The sequence below is a fragment of the Natrix helvetica genome (assembly GCF_964273705.1).
Source record: "Natrix helvetica genome assembly, chromosome: 11".
In the NCBI taxonomy this organism is placed as follows: domain Eukaryota; kingdom Metazoa; phylum Chordata; class Lepidosauria; order Squamata; family Natricidae; genus Natrix; species Natrix helvetica.
Genome location: NC_138562.1, coordinates 3,786,921 through 3,797,369, shown reverse-complemented (window position 1 = coordinate 3,797,369; position 10,449 = coordinate 3,786,921).

Sequence of the window (10,449 nt, the reverse complement as noted above, 5' to 3'; positions counted from 1 at the left end):
AGTGGGGAGGGAATGGAGATTTTACAGTATCCTCCCCCTGCCACACCCACCGAGCCATGCCCACCAAGCTACACCCACAGAACCAGTAGAAAAAACATTTGAATCCCACCACTGAACGGCTTGCCTCCAGAAGTTATGGGTGCTCCTGCACAGAAGGCTTTTAAGAAGAGACTGGACAGCCACTTATCAGAAATGGTAGAGGGTCTCCTGCGTGAGGGGTTGGACTAGGAGACGTACAAGATCCCTTCCAGCTCTGTTATTTTATCTTCTATGACTCTATAAGTTTGAATCCACTTTAATGACATTTTTTCCCACTGATCCATCTGTGCATTACAGCCAAAACTCTTAGCTCATTTTATCATACATTCTTCCTTCATTTCAAATTTCAACAGAAGTTTATACATTTTAGCAGCTGCATGTTCACCACTTGTGCACAATTGCATTTCAAGTTTTGTCTTATTATCTATCTGGAATCTTTCTTTGTAACTATAAATGGAAAACCATTCACAACCACATCATTCTTCTATTGGTTCTTCGCTTGACTTAATTTTATATTCCCTTGGATAGTTTTCCAATAATTCCTGGCATGTCGTCCTTTTGTCTTTGCTGTTTTTCTTCTATGGAATTGTTATGAAATATCTATTCCATATTCTTAATACATCTAACAAAACAATTTTTAAAATCCACATTAATTTTAATGTTCTTGTGCCATAAGTATTCATGCCACCCAAACTTCGGGTCATGATCTTTTCACTCCAAAAGTCACCTGTTCCTCAACCTCATCCATTCTTTCATCCAGACTGCAAAATACAATTTGAAATCCGGCACAAAGGCAGTCCTCCTCCTCCCTTCTTTGCATCTTGTTATCAGATTATAGTTATTTTTCCCCCTTGCCTTACACATTTCAATATATCTTTTTGCCATTGTTTAAATGGTACATCAGTTGTCAAAGCAGGTATTGTCTGAAGCAAAAACATAATTGAAAACGTTTACTTTTATCGCAGAAATTCACCCTGACAGCAGCCATATCTTTTCAAACTTCTGATTCAATCTGCAAATATAGTAGCATTTTATCAACTTCCAATCATAGGAAGCTGCATGGAAGACCTTGTAGAGTTTAAGCCATCTGAGAACAGCCAGAGCTCTGTTGAAAATAACCTCCATGTTTTCTATCTCACAATTTTCTGCAGGAGTCATTAGCCCCACCAAAGTTAATCATGTTTCAAAGACAACAATGCAGGCAAAGGGCCAAAGATTTTAATGCTGACCAGTTAAAACTCCCTGGTGACATCTTAATCATCTTCCAGTTCAATATCACCATTAGCCTGGGAGCTTCAGCCGAGTCTATTGGGCTCTGCTAACTGTCTTTTAATAATACCATTTGTTTCATTTTCCCTGATTAGTTTTCTTGGACTTCTTATTAAGGCTTTACTCTAGAAGGAAAAAAAGACACAAATTGCCTCTCTGGGATTAAAAAAAATACAGTCTTGGGTCTAAAGTCTTTGTGGCAAATAAAATATGGTCAGGGGTGGTGGTGGATAAGTAGACTTTGCTATAAATGAAGAGGAAGATCTGGAGATGACCTACGCAAGAAATGACAGCAAGAGTGACAAGTTGAGACCTTGGTACACAACAAGAGAAGAAACCCAACACAAAGTAGGGTGGGAAAGATTGATCAAAGGTGAAGAGGTGTGAGCCTACAAAGCCCAAGGATCTCTATCAGGGGAGGGGAGGGCCTTCTTGCCCCTTGTCTTCTGGGTCTACAGACAGAGTGGGCAAGAGTTGGCACAAGAGATGGAAGAAGTTGCTGTCACTGCTAGTGCCTCACTCACATGAAGAAAATGGGTGTGGAAAATGGGGAGAGGAAGGGAGACAATCTATCCATGGATTCCAAAGATTTGAGAGTAAGAAAGGCATGGATTCCAGACACATTTTTCCAGAGTCCACACTGTTGTTTCATGTCCTGCCCTCCAACCAGGGGTGAAATTCAGTAAGTTCTGGAGAACCGGTAGCAGAAATGTTGAGTAGTTCAGAGAACAGGCAAATGCAACCTCTGCCTGGTCCCAGAGTGGGGAGGGAATGGGGATTTTACAATATCCTTCCCCTGGAGTGGGGAGGGAATGGAAATTTTGCAGTATCCTTCCCCTGCCACGCCCACCAAGCCACGACCACAGAACCAGTAGTAAAAAAAAAATGAATTTCACCACTGTCTCCAACCACCCTCAGCACATACACAGGCTGGCAACGTTTCTTGCCCATGTGCCTTTAATGTCACCTTGTCCCCCACCCCCCAAAAGCATGAGTGAGACCTATTGTGTCATCCACAGATATTTGATTTTGAAGGTGAGTTTCCCTTCTGTTCTGACATCATCCAGGGCAACCTCTGTTCAGGCTTTCTCATTTTAACCTTGGAGGGATTGCAGGGACACCAAAGAGGGAGGAAAGGCAATGACAAGATGGCAAGAATTCCCTGCCAACTCAGAGAGGGATGGAGAGCAGAATGAGCTTGGTGCCATAATGGGAAAAGGACTTCAGCTGAGAGAAAGTAGCTTCTGCATTCCATGAATCAGTGGTGGGTTGCAGGTGGTACACCATGGTATGGGCATACCAGACACTGGCTGGAGCACCGGATACCATTCCAGTATGGTGCTCCGGAGGGCTCACCTGCCCACCCGAGCTCCTTACCGGTCTTTTAAATCTTTGGCGCTTCCGTGCATACACATGGTATGTCCAGCGCCTGTGCACTGCTCCACTGAGCAGCTGGAGCATTGCGGAGGCTCACAGAGGCGCTAAGTTTCATGCACTCACTGTTTGCGTTTGCACGCATACTGCGTGCATCCATGTAGACACCGCCGGGCCCATTCCAACCAATTGGAATGGGATCCGGAACCCACCACTGCCATGAATGCAGGTTCACCCTTCCTCCTCCACCCACACATGACACAGTTAACTCTCTGGGGTGTCTTCCTTCCTGTGGAATTGAAGCAAGGGATTTGAGTCCTTTCTTCCCTCTCTTGCTGCGATGACAGGTGAAATGGTCATCCCAGTGAAGGGGAAAGCTTTGGGATAAGGCTATTGTTTTGATCTGTTCCAGGAATGACCACTTCTTGTTCTCCTTCGCTTCCTTTGGAAGGCTGTTATGGGCCAATGGTTCTCCTACTCACACCGCCCTGGGCTCCTCTGGCCTTGGGCTTCCGTGCTTCATCTCCTAGAGACCCCTGGCCTAAACGTTGCTCAGCCAGCCCCAGTTGGTGCGACTCTAAGCAAAGACCAGTGTGGGCGAGCCACTTGGAGACCCCCAAGATCCTCAGAGGTTCATCCTTCAGGCACTCTGTTTTGGGGCCACTTGCCTTTGTCCTTGGGAGAGCTGAACACCCAAATAAGCAGGTAGTAAAATATCCAACTAAGGAAAGTGGTGGCTCAGTGGCTAAGACGCTCAGCTTGTCGATCAGAAAGGTAGGCATTTTAGTGGTTCGAATCCCTCGTGCCGAGTAATGGAGTGAGTTCCCATTACTTGTCCCAGCTTTTGCCAACCTAGCAGTTCGAAAGCATGTAAAAATGCAAGTAGAAAAAATAGGGACCACCTTTGGTGGGAAGGTAACAGTGCTCTGTGCACCTTCGGCATTAGTCATGCCGGCCACATGGCTGCAGAGATGTCTTCGGACAGCGCTGGTTCTTTGGCTTTGAAACAGAGATGAGTACTGCCCCCTAGAGTTGGGAACAACTAGCACATATGAGCGAGGGAACCTTTACCTTTAAAATATCCAAAGAGTTATTTTGAGGCTATATAAAGGGGCCCGAGCATCTTCCAGAGGATGTACTAGGGAATCCCACCCCAGGCTCAACTTAGAATGGAAGCATGAGGATTTCCAACACCCCACGAATATCACAAGTGGAGACCACCATCTTTTAATTACAATAGCACACAAGGCAGGCAAAATGGGTGGAGGAATTCAAGACATCCCCACCATTATCTGATCTGTGGGTTTTGAGGTCATTGAGGTTCAGGATGAACCAGAAGTCTCATAAAGGAACAGGAGCAGTAAAAGTTATGACAGCTGATAAAATATACAAAATTAATAACCTTGGTGACTCTGTTGTCCTTATCTGATCCTTCCACAATCCTGTTATTCCAACAAAAAGCAATCCAAGCCAAGGCTGTCTCACTTCCCAAGAGACCCATGTTACTTAAAGACAATTTTGTCCTGAGATGATCATTTAAGGTGGCCACAGTTGTTGTTGGTGTTAACCTTGCTTTCTAAAAGTTACAGAAAACTGTGCTTCCACTGAAAGTTAAATTTCAAGGTGAATGTGAAGGGTTTGATTCAGAAAAACTATCTGAGGATTGTTGGGAGAAACGTAATACTTTAAATTTCCTCCTCCTCCTCCTCCTCCTCCTCCTCCTCCTCCTCCTCCTCCTCCTCCTCCTCCTCCTCCTCCTCCTCCTCCTCCTCCTCCTCCTCCTGCTGCTGCTGCTGCTGCCAGGAGAAACATCCAGGGATATTTGTGCAAAGCACACTCTGAGGTTTTTTTTTTTTTTCAGAGGTGAGGAATACACGGACAATTTGGATAGTCTCCTTTGATCTCTGCTTTTCTCTATTCTGCACGTAGGTGCTGTATCCCTTACACACCAAGATAATGGAAAAAATGACCAAAAATGCATTGCACATTCAGCTGTGACATGGACAGCATGAAGCTGCAGAGGTGCTGATCCAATCAAAGCCAGTGGATTATTGTTCCTAGTCATTTTTCTCCGGCCCTGAGAAGGAGTGTTGGACTAGAAAACCTCCCAAGGTCCCTTCCAACCTGATTATTCTATGTTCTAAATGTTTGGATTTCTTTACAGGAAAATCAGTGGAGAGTTTAGCATCTTTCCTCATTTGGGGGTCTTGCTTAAGCTGATGGAAATCGGAAACCGGAAACCGTGACCTCTGGTGGCCCAGTCAGTGCCGGGTCTGTAACTAAACTTTTTTTATCTCATGACTTTTATTGTCTTATCAATGTATAAAATACAAAGAAAAATCAAAATAGGAAATTAAGGGAAAGAAAATAGGAGGTACAAGGAAAGAAAGAAAAAATGTGTTGACTTCCTTTTAGCACAGTATAAGATAATAACATTACAGCCTCAACTTTTTACTTTTACACATTAGTATATAACTAGCCATTTCTATAACAACAAATCTATCCAATTGGCAAAACCAAAGTCAATGTTTCATTTTTTTTCATCATAAGCACAAAACCCAGAAGTGATCTCCATAAAAAAACATAATTAAATACATTCTCCTCTTTGAATAAAACAATCAATTCAACCATTCCGGCTTTATCTTCCTTGCTATGGAAATAATACGTATTTCTATTTGTACTTAATAATCTTTATAAACTATTACTATTTATGTCAACAAAATTACAATAATACAATACAATAGCAGAGTTATATACATCCGTTTTAAAAATCTAAACTTTTATTTAATCTTTTTCTTTAACTTTCTCTTAACAGAGATATTGTCAAATACACTATCAATAATATTTTATAAGCTTTAGGAATTACTTAAGCATTATATATAAAGGAAAAATACATTTTCAAGCTTCATGGAATAAAATCTTTTTATTCATAGGAATGTTATAAGCTTCTTTTTTTTCTCAAGGATTTCTTAACCTTGTTAGTAATGTTAATAGTTTGTCCATGAGGAAAAAGTCCCAAACTTGTCCTTTTAAAAATTGCACATTTTCTTGAAGCTCTTCTTTTAATTGTGCTGGCGGGGGGGGGGGGGGTTATATTTAAAACATCATAATAAAATGTGGTTTCGGGTATATATTTCAACATTGCGATTGATTCCTCTGCATTGTCAACTACTTGTGAAATTGCCTCCATGGTTTGATAACTTTCTGTACATATTTGTATCTCTGAAGTAATTTGAATAGGGTTTTTTTTAACATCCTTGGAGCATAGCTGATCTATAAACTGATGGATTTTATTTAAAGTTTTTTCAAATACATATAATTTGCTCCTCCACCTTCTTAACCCACTCTTTAGTCAAAGGGTAGCTTTTTTTTTAGTCACTTAAGAATTGCTGGCAAAACAGGAATAATAAAAAATCAGAAAGTTTTAGCCACTCACAGCAAACCAGACCAAGCTACAAATGACTAAAAATAATAAACTAGACTTTCTGCCCTTATATTTCTCCATCAACTTTTTTTAAAAGCTACTCCACACATCCTTATTTTAGCTTGCCTTCTTCCTTACAATTTAACAGAAATCCTCAAAACGGAGCAGATCTCCAAAAAGGAATAACAGGCTGTGGCTAAAGAGAGCCTCTTTTTAGCTTAATAAAGATTAATAGTCCTTAAAAATGATTAAGAAATGAACTTGCTGTCCGTTTGAATAATAAATTCCAAAATGTCTGCTTCTTCAACAACAAACTGTTCACAGCTCTTCACCCCTCCCCCCAGGTTTTGGCACCTGGGCTGGTTCGAAGCACAACTCCTGAAGTTACTTGCAGATCTTTGCTGTATCGGAGGATCTTGTGAGACAATTTTAGGGCTTTCCTTTGCTCAAAAGAGTCATATAAACTAAAGGAATGCCAGTTCCTTCTGTTGGTAAGTCCAGTCCAGGGAAAAACCATTCAGGGATCCTGCAGTTGGCCATCTTTTCACCAGAGGTCAACTAAAGTTTTCTGATGCACAAAACAGATCTCGACTGGGAGCCGGCATGGGCCAGTTGCTTAGAGAAGACCTGGCCATGGGATGAGAACTTCCAGATGGTCACAAAAGTGTGCAAAGAGTCATTCTGAGTCAAAGCCATGCAGGGCTGCAATGGATGGAGAGGGGCCAGTCTTTCCTCACCTGCATTCTCATTTACTCAGGGTGCATGCATGGTGTTCCAAAGAGCCCGTGGAAGGTGTGAGTTTGTTCCACCCCTTTTGAGAGCTGTCCTGTGCAAGGATTAGATTAGATTAACAGAGTTGGAAGGGACCTTGTAGGTCATCTAGTCTTAACACCCACCCACCCAAGCAAGAGACCCTACAACCATTTCTGACAGATGGCAGTCCAGTCTCTTCTTGAAAGTCTCAAGTGATGAGGCTCCCACAACCTCTGAGGACAACTTCTGTTCCATTGGTTGATTGTTCTCACTGTCAGAAAGTCCCTCCTTATTTCTAGGTTGAATCTCTCCTTGGTCAGTTTCCATCCATTATTCCTTGTCTGGCCTTCAGGTGCTCTGGAAAATAGCTTGACCCCCTCCTCTCTGTGGCAGCCCCTGAAGTGTTGGAAGACTGCTCTCATGTCTCCTCTGGCCCTTCTCGTCACTAGACTAGCCATGCCCAGTTCCTGCAACCTTTCATTGTATGTTTGAGCCTCCACTCCCCTAATCATCCTAGTTGCTCTTCTCTGCACTCTTTCTACAGTCTCAACATCTTTTTTATAGTGTGGTGACCAGGATGAAGTGACATTTGCTTCCCTTCCAATTTCTTGTTCCTGCCAGGAAGAACTTTACATGTTTCAATCAGCCTAAAGCCGTCAGATCACAGACAGAAGGGATTCCGTAGCGTTCAGACTGATGGAGAGGGAGAACACGATCAAGGCCCAGATCAACCTCAAGGATGAAGCCACCCAGGGTTGCCCTACCTGCCTTGCTTGGCAGAAGCAGGTGGGGTGTGTGGAGCCTCCTTGCTCTGATGTCGCACCTGGGCTCTTCCCAGGAATAGCACTTGCCTGTTTATGAGTCAGCAGAGGCAGGTTTTGGATGGAGCACAGGGGAGGAATGGGAAATCCCTTGGCGGAGTCATTACATTAAATACGCTTGTCTAATAAGTGCTTTCCCCACTTTAGTGTGAATTGAGAGTACATCAAAAATCCCCATAAGAGCTAATTACTCCTGATTTAGCATCCGTACAGGAGGAGGGGTGCCTGCTGGTTAATACCCAAGAAGGGAGAGAGATTATAGATCCCTGCTCTTTAATGCATGTCTGCATGGATGCAAATGGATTTTCCTTCTGGTCTTTTCTCTTTTTTTAAAAAAAAAAATCACAATGGGAAACAGATCCCTGCAGTGCAACAACCTCTTGATGAGTTACATTTCCATTACAAATGCACGCTTTGCATCTCCCTTGTGTTTCTGCATGCAACTATTTTGATCACAGCCAATGGTGTGAAAGGACCTGCTTTTCCTCGGTCAGTAAATGGGTGGAATTTTGCATTCACACCTAATTAAGCCGTCATCTTATATGATGTATGAAAAACACAACATGTGAGATATGCTGTTATCTTTACCTGAAGCTAAGTGTGGCATATTTTCTGAGAGAAAGAAAGACTATTCAGAGTGAGCCCTGATATGTCCTACCAATTGCTGCCCAGGAGGACTGGATCTCCTCAGAGAACCAGATCTGGTCAGTTCCCAGGGCTGTCTTAACTCATGGGTCTGATGGGCACCTGCCTGTGGGATCCATGAGCATAGGGGCCTCATACTAATCTGCATATGTTAACCCTTCAATGCACCTTGTACCATATAGTAAATACAGCAACTGTGGGGCTTACTGAGTATTGTTGTGTTTTTCAAGCCTCGTGTATCGTTGAAATTGTTTATCATGTTGATTAGTTGTTGCTGCACAGCATGTTTTTAACGTTTCAACATCGATTTTGTTGGACGTACCAATAAAATAAATATCTGTTTAATTTTTTTTATTGTAAAATTTTTATTGGTTTTTTACAAATGTTTTAGGGGAAAAGGTAAATAGGTGTAGAAAATTTTTGACAGCTACATCATGCGGGAGGTAGAAATCCCCCCGAATCTCACAACTTTAACCAAAAGAAAAGACATCAAAATTTGAATAAATATTGGCAGCTTTTTGTTTTTACATTCAATCATCAATATATTCAATCATCTTTTGTATCACTTCCAAGAGTTACATTATAACAACAATTGCAAAAATGTTTCAACTCATTTTTGTGTCATCTGAGTCTTCTAAGTGTTGCGTCCTCCCCCCTGTCTGCTGGCAGAGCCGCCCCCCCCCCTCCTTCACATCTTGTGTACTGTCCCCTATTTGATCTAGGAGGGCACTATTTTTTTTAATAAAGGCCTCCGCCTCCGCAACTGTGTTAATTCTAATTCTACTGTCCTCCCAGAAAATTAGCATTCCTTCTGGCAACAACCATTTAAACCAGATTCCATTGTTATATAATTTCTTTGCTAAAGCGAGTATTTCTTCCTCTTATCTCTTACTTTCTTTGGAATCTGTTTAACAATGGTTATTTCTTTGTCTTTATATTTTAGTGGTTGTTTAATTTTATTGACCATTTACATTTTTATCCCTGTGAGCAGTTGTCGTAAGGGCCGCAGCACACTGCTTTGCCCAGGGCCAGGGGTCAAATGTTACTGTTTCTGACTGGTTTGCAAAAACCGATAACAAAAAATGCTAAGGTTCGCCCAAACCAATAGTATAAAAAAAGCTTTAAAAAGTGAAAAAAAAAGAGAGATTCTATGTCACTCATCTGTGCCCTGCAATCGTCAGAACCTTTTTTAAAGCCCTTTTTTTTACTACCAGCAAATAAGTAGTAAAAAAATACTTTAAAAATTGGGGGAAAAGGTTCCGACGATCGCAAGGCACAGATGAGTGTCACTGAACCTTTTTTTCCCACTTTTTTTTTTTACTACTACCGGTAGTAAAAAATGCTTTAAAATTGGAGGGGGGAGGGGAAGGTTCTAATGATAATGTAGATTGCCGGAACCTTCCCCCCCTCCCACTTTGTAAATCATTTTTTCCCTGCTGGTTCGGGCAAATAAGTAGGGAAAAAATACTTTAAAAAGTTAGCCATGCCCAACCAGTCACATGACCCCACCAACACCAAGCCACGCCCACAGAACTGGTGACAAAAAAAATTAGATTTCACCCCTGCCCAGGGCCCATAATTCTGTGAAGACGGCCCTGTCAGTTCCTCTCCTTCCAGCTCCCTGGCCTCCTTGTCTCGCCTTACAGGCTTCTCCGGCAATTTCTCCCTGGACCTCTCGCGAGCTTAGCCTCAAGCCCTCCTTGCACCATGTCTGCCCATCCCCATCTCTTGCTCTCTGCTTTGATCCTTTCCCCCAAAGCAAGTGTCCCTTCCCACCTTTAAGAAAAGCTGGAAACCAGAGCAGACGGAAATGGATGCTCTCTCTTAAAAGAGGAGGAGAGAGGGGAAATTGAGCCCAGTGGGGGGGATTCATTGCACATGGGAGCAATATGTTGAATTACTGGCATGTCCAATGCATCAGAGAGAGACATTTCTTTTCCACATGTGGAACCAGCTGTGTGACCCCAAGGAACCCAGCAAGGGGATCGTCCTTTGGAGCCCAATAGGGCCATTTTAGTTTCCATTTGCTCCCCCTTCCCTCCCCCATTGAAAGGTTACTAAAGGAGGATGGGGAGATGTTTCCACAAAACTGTCCATCTGCTAACAGATAGTTAAAAGTTCAGT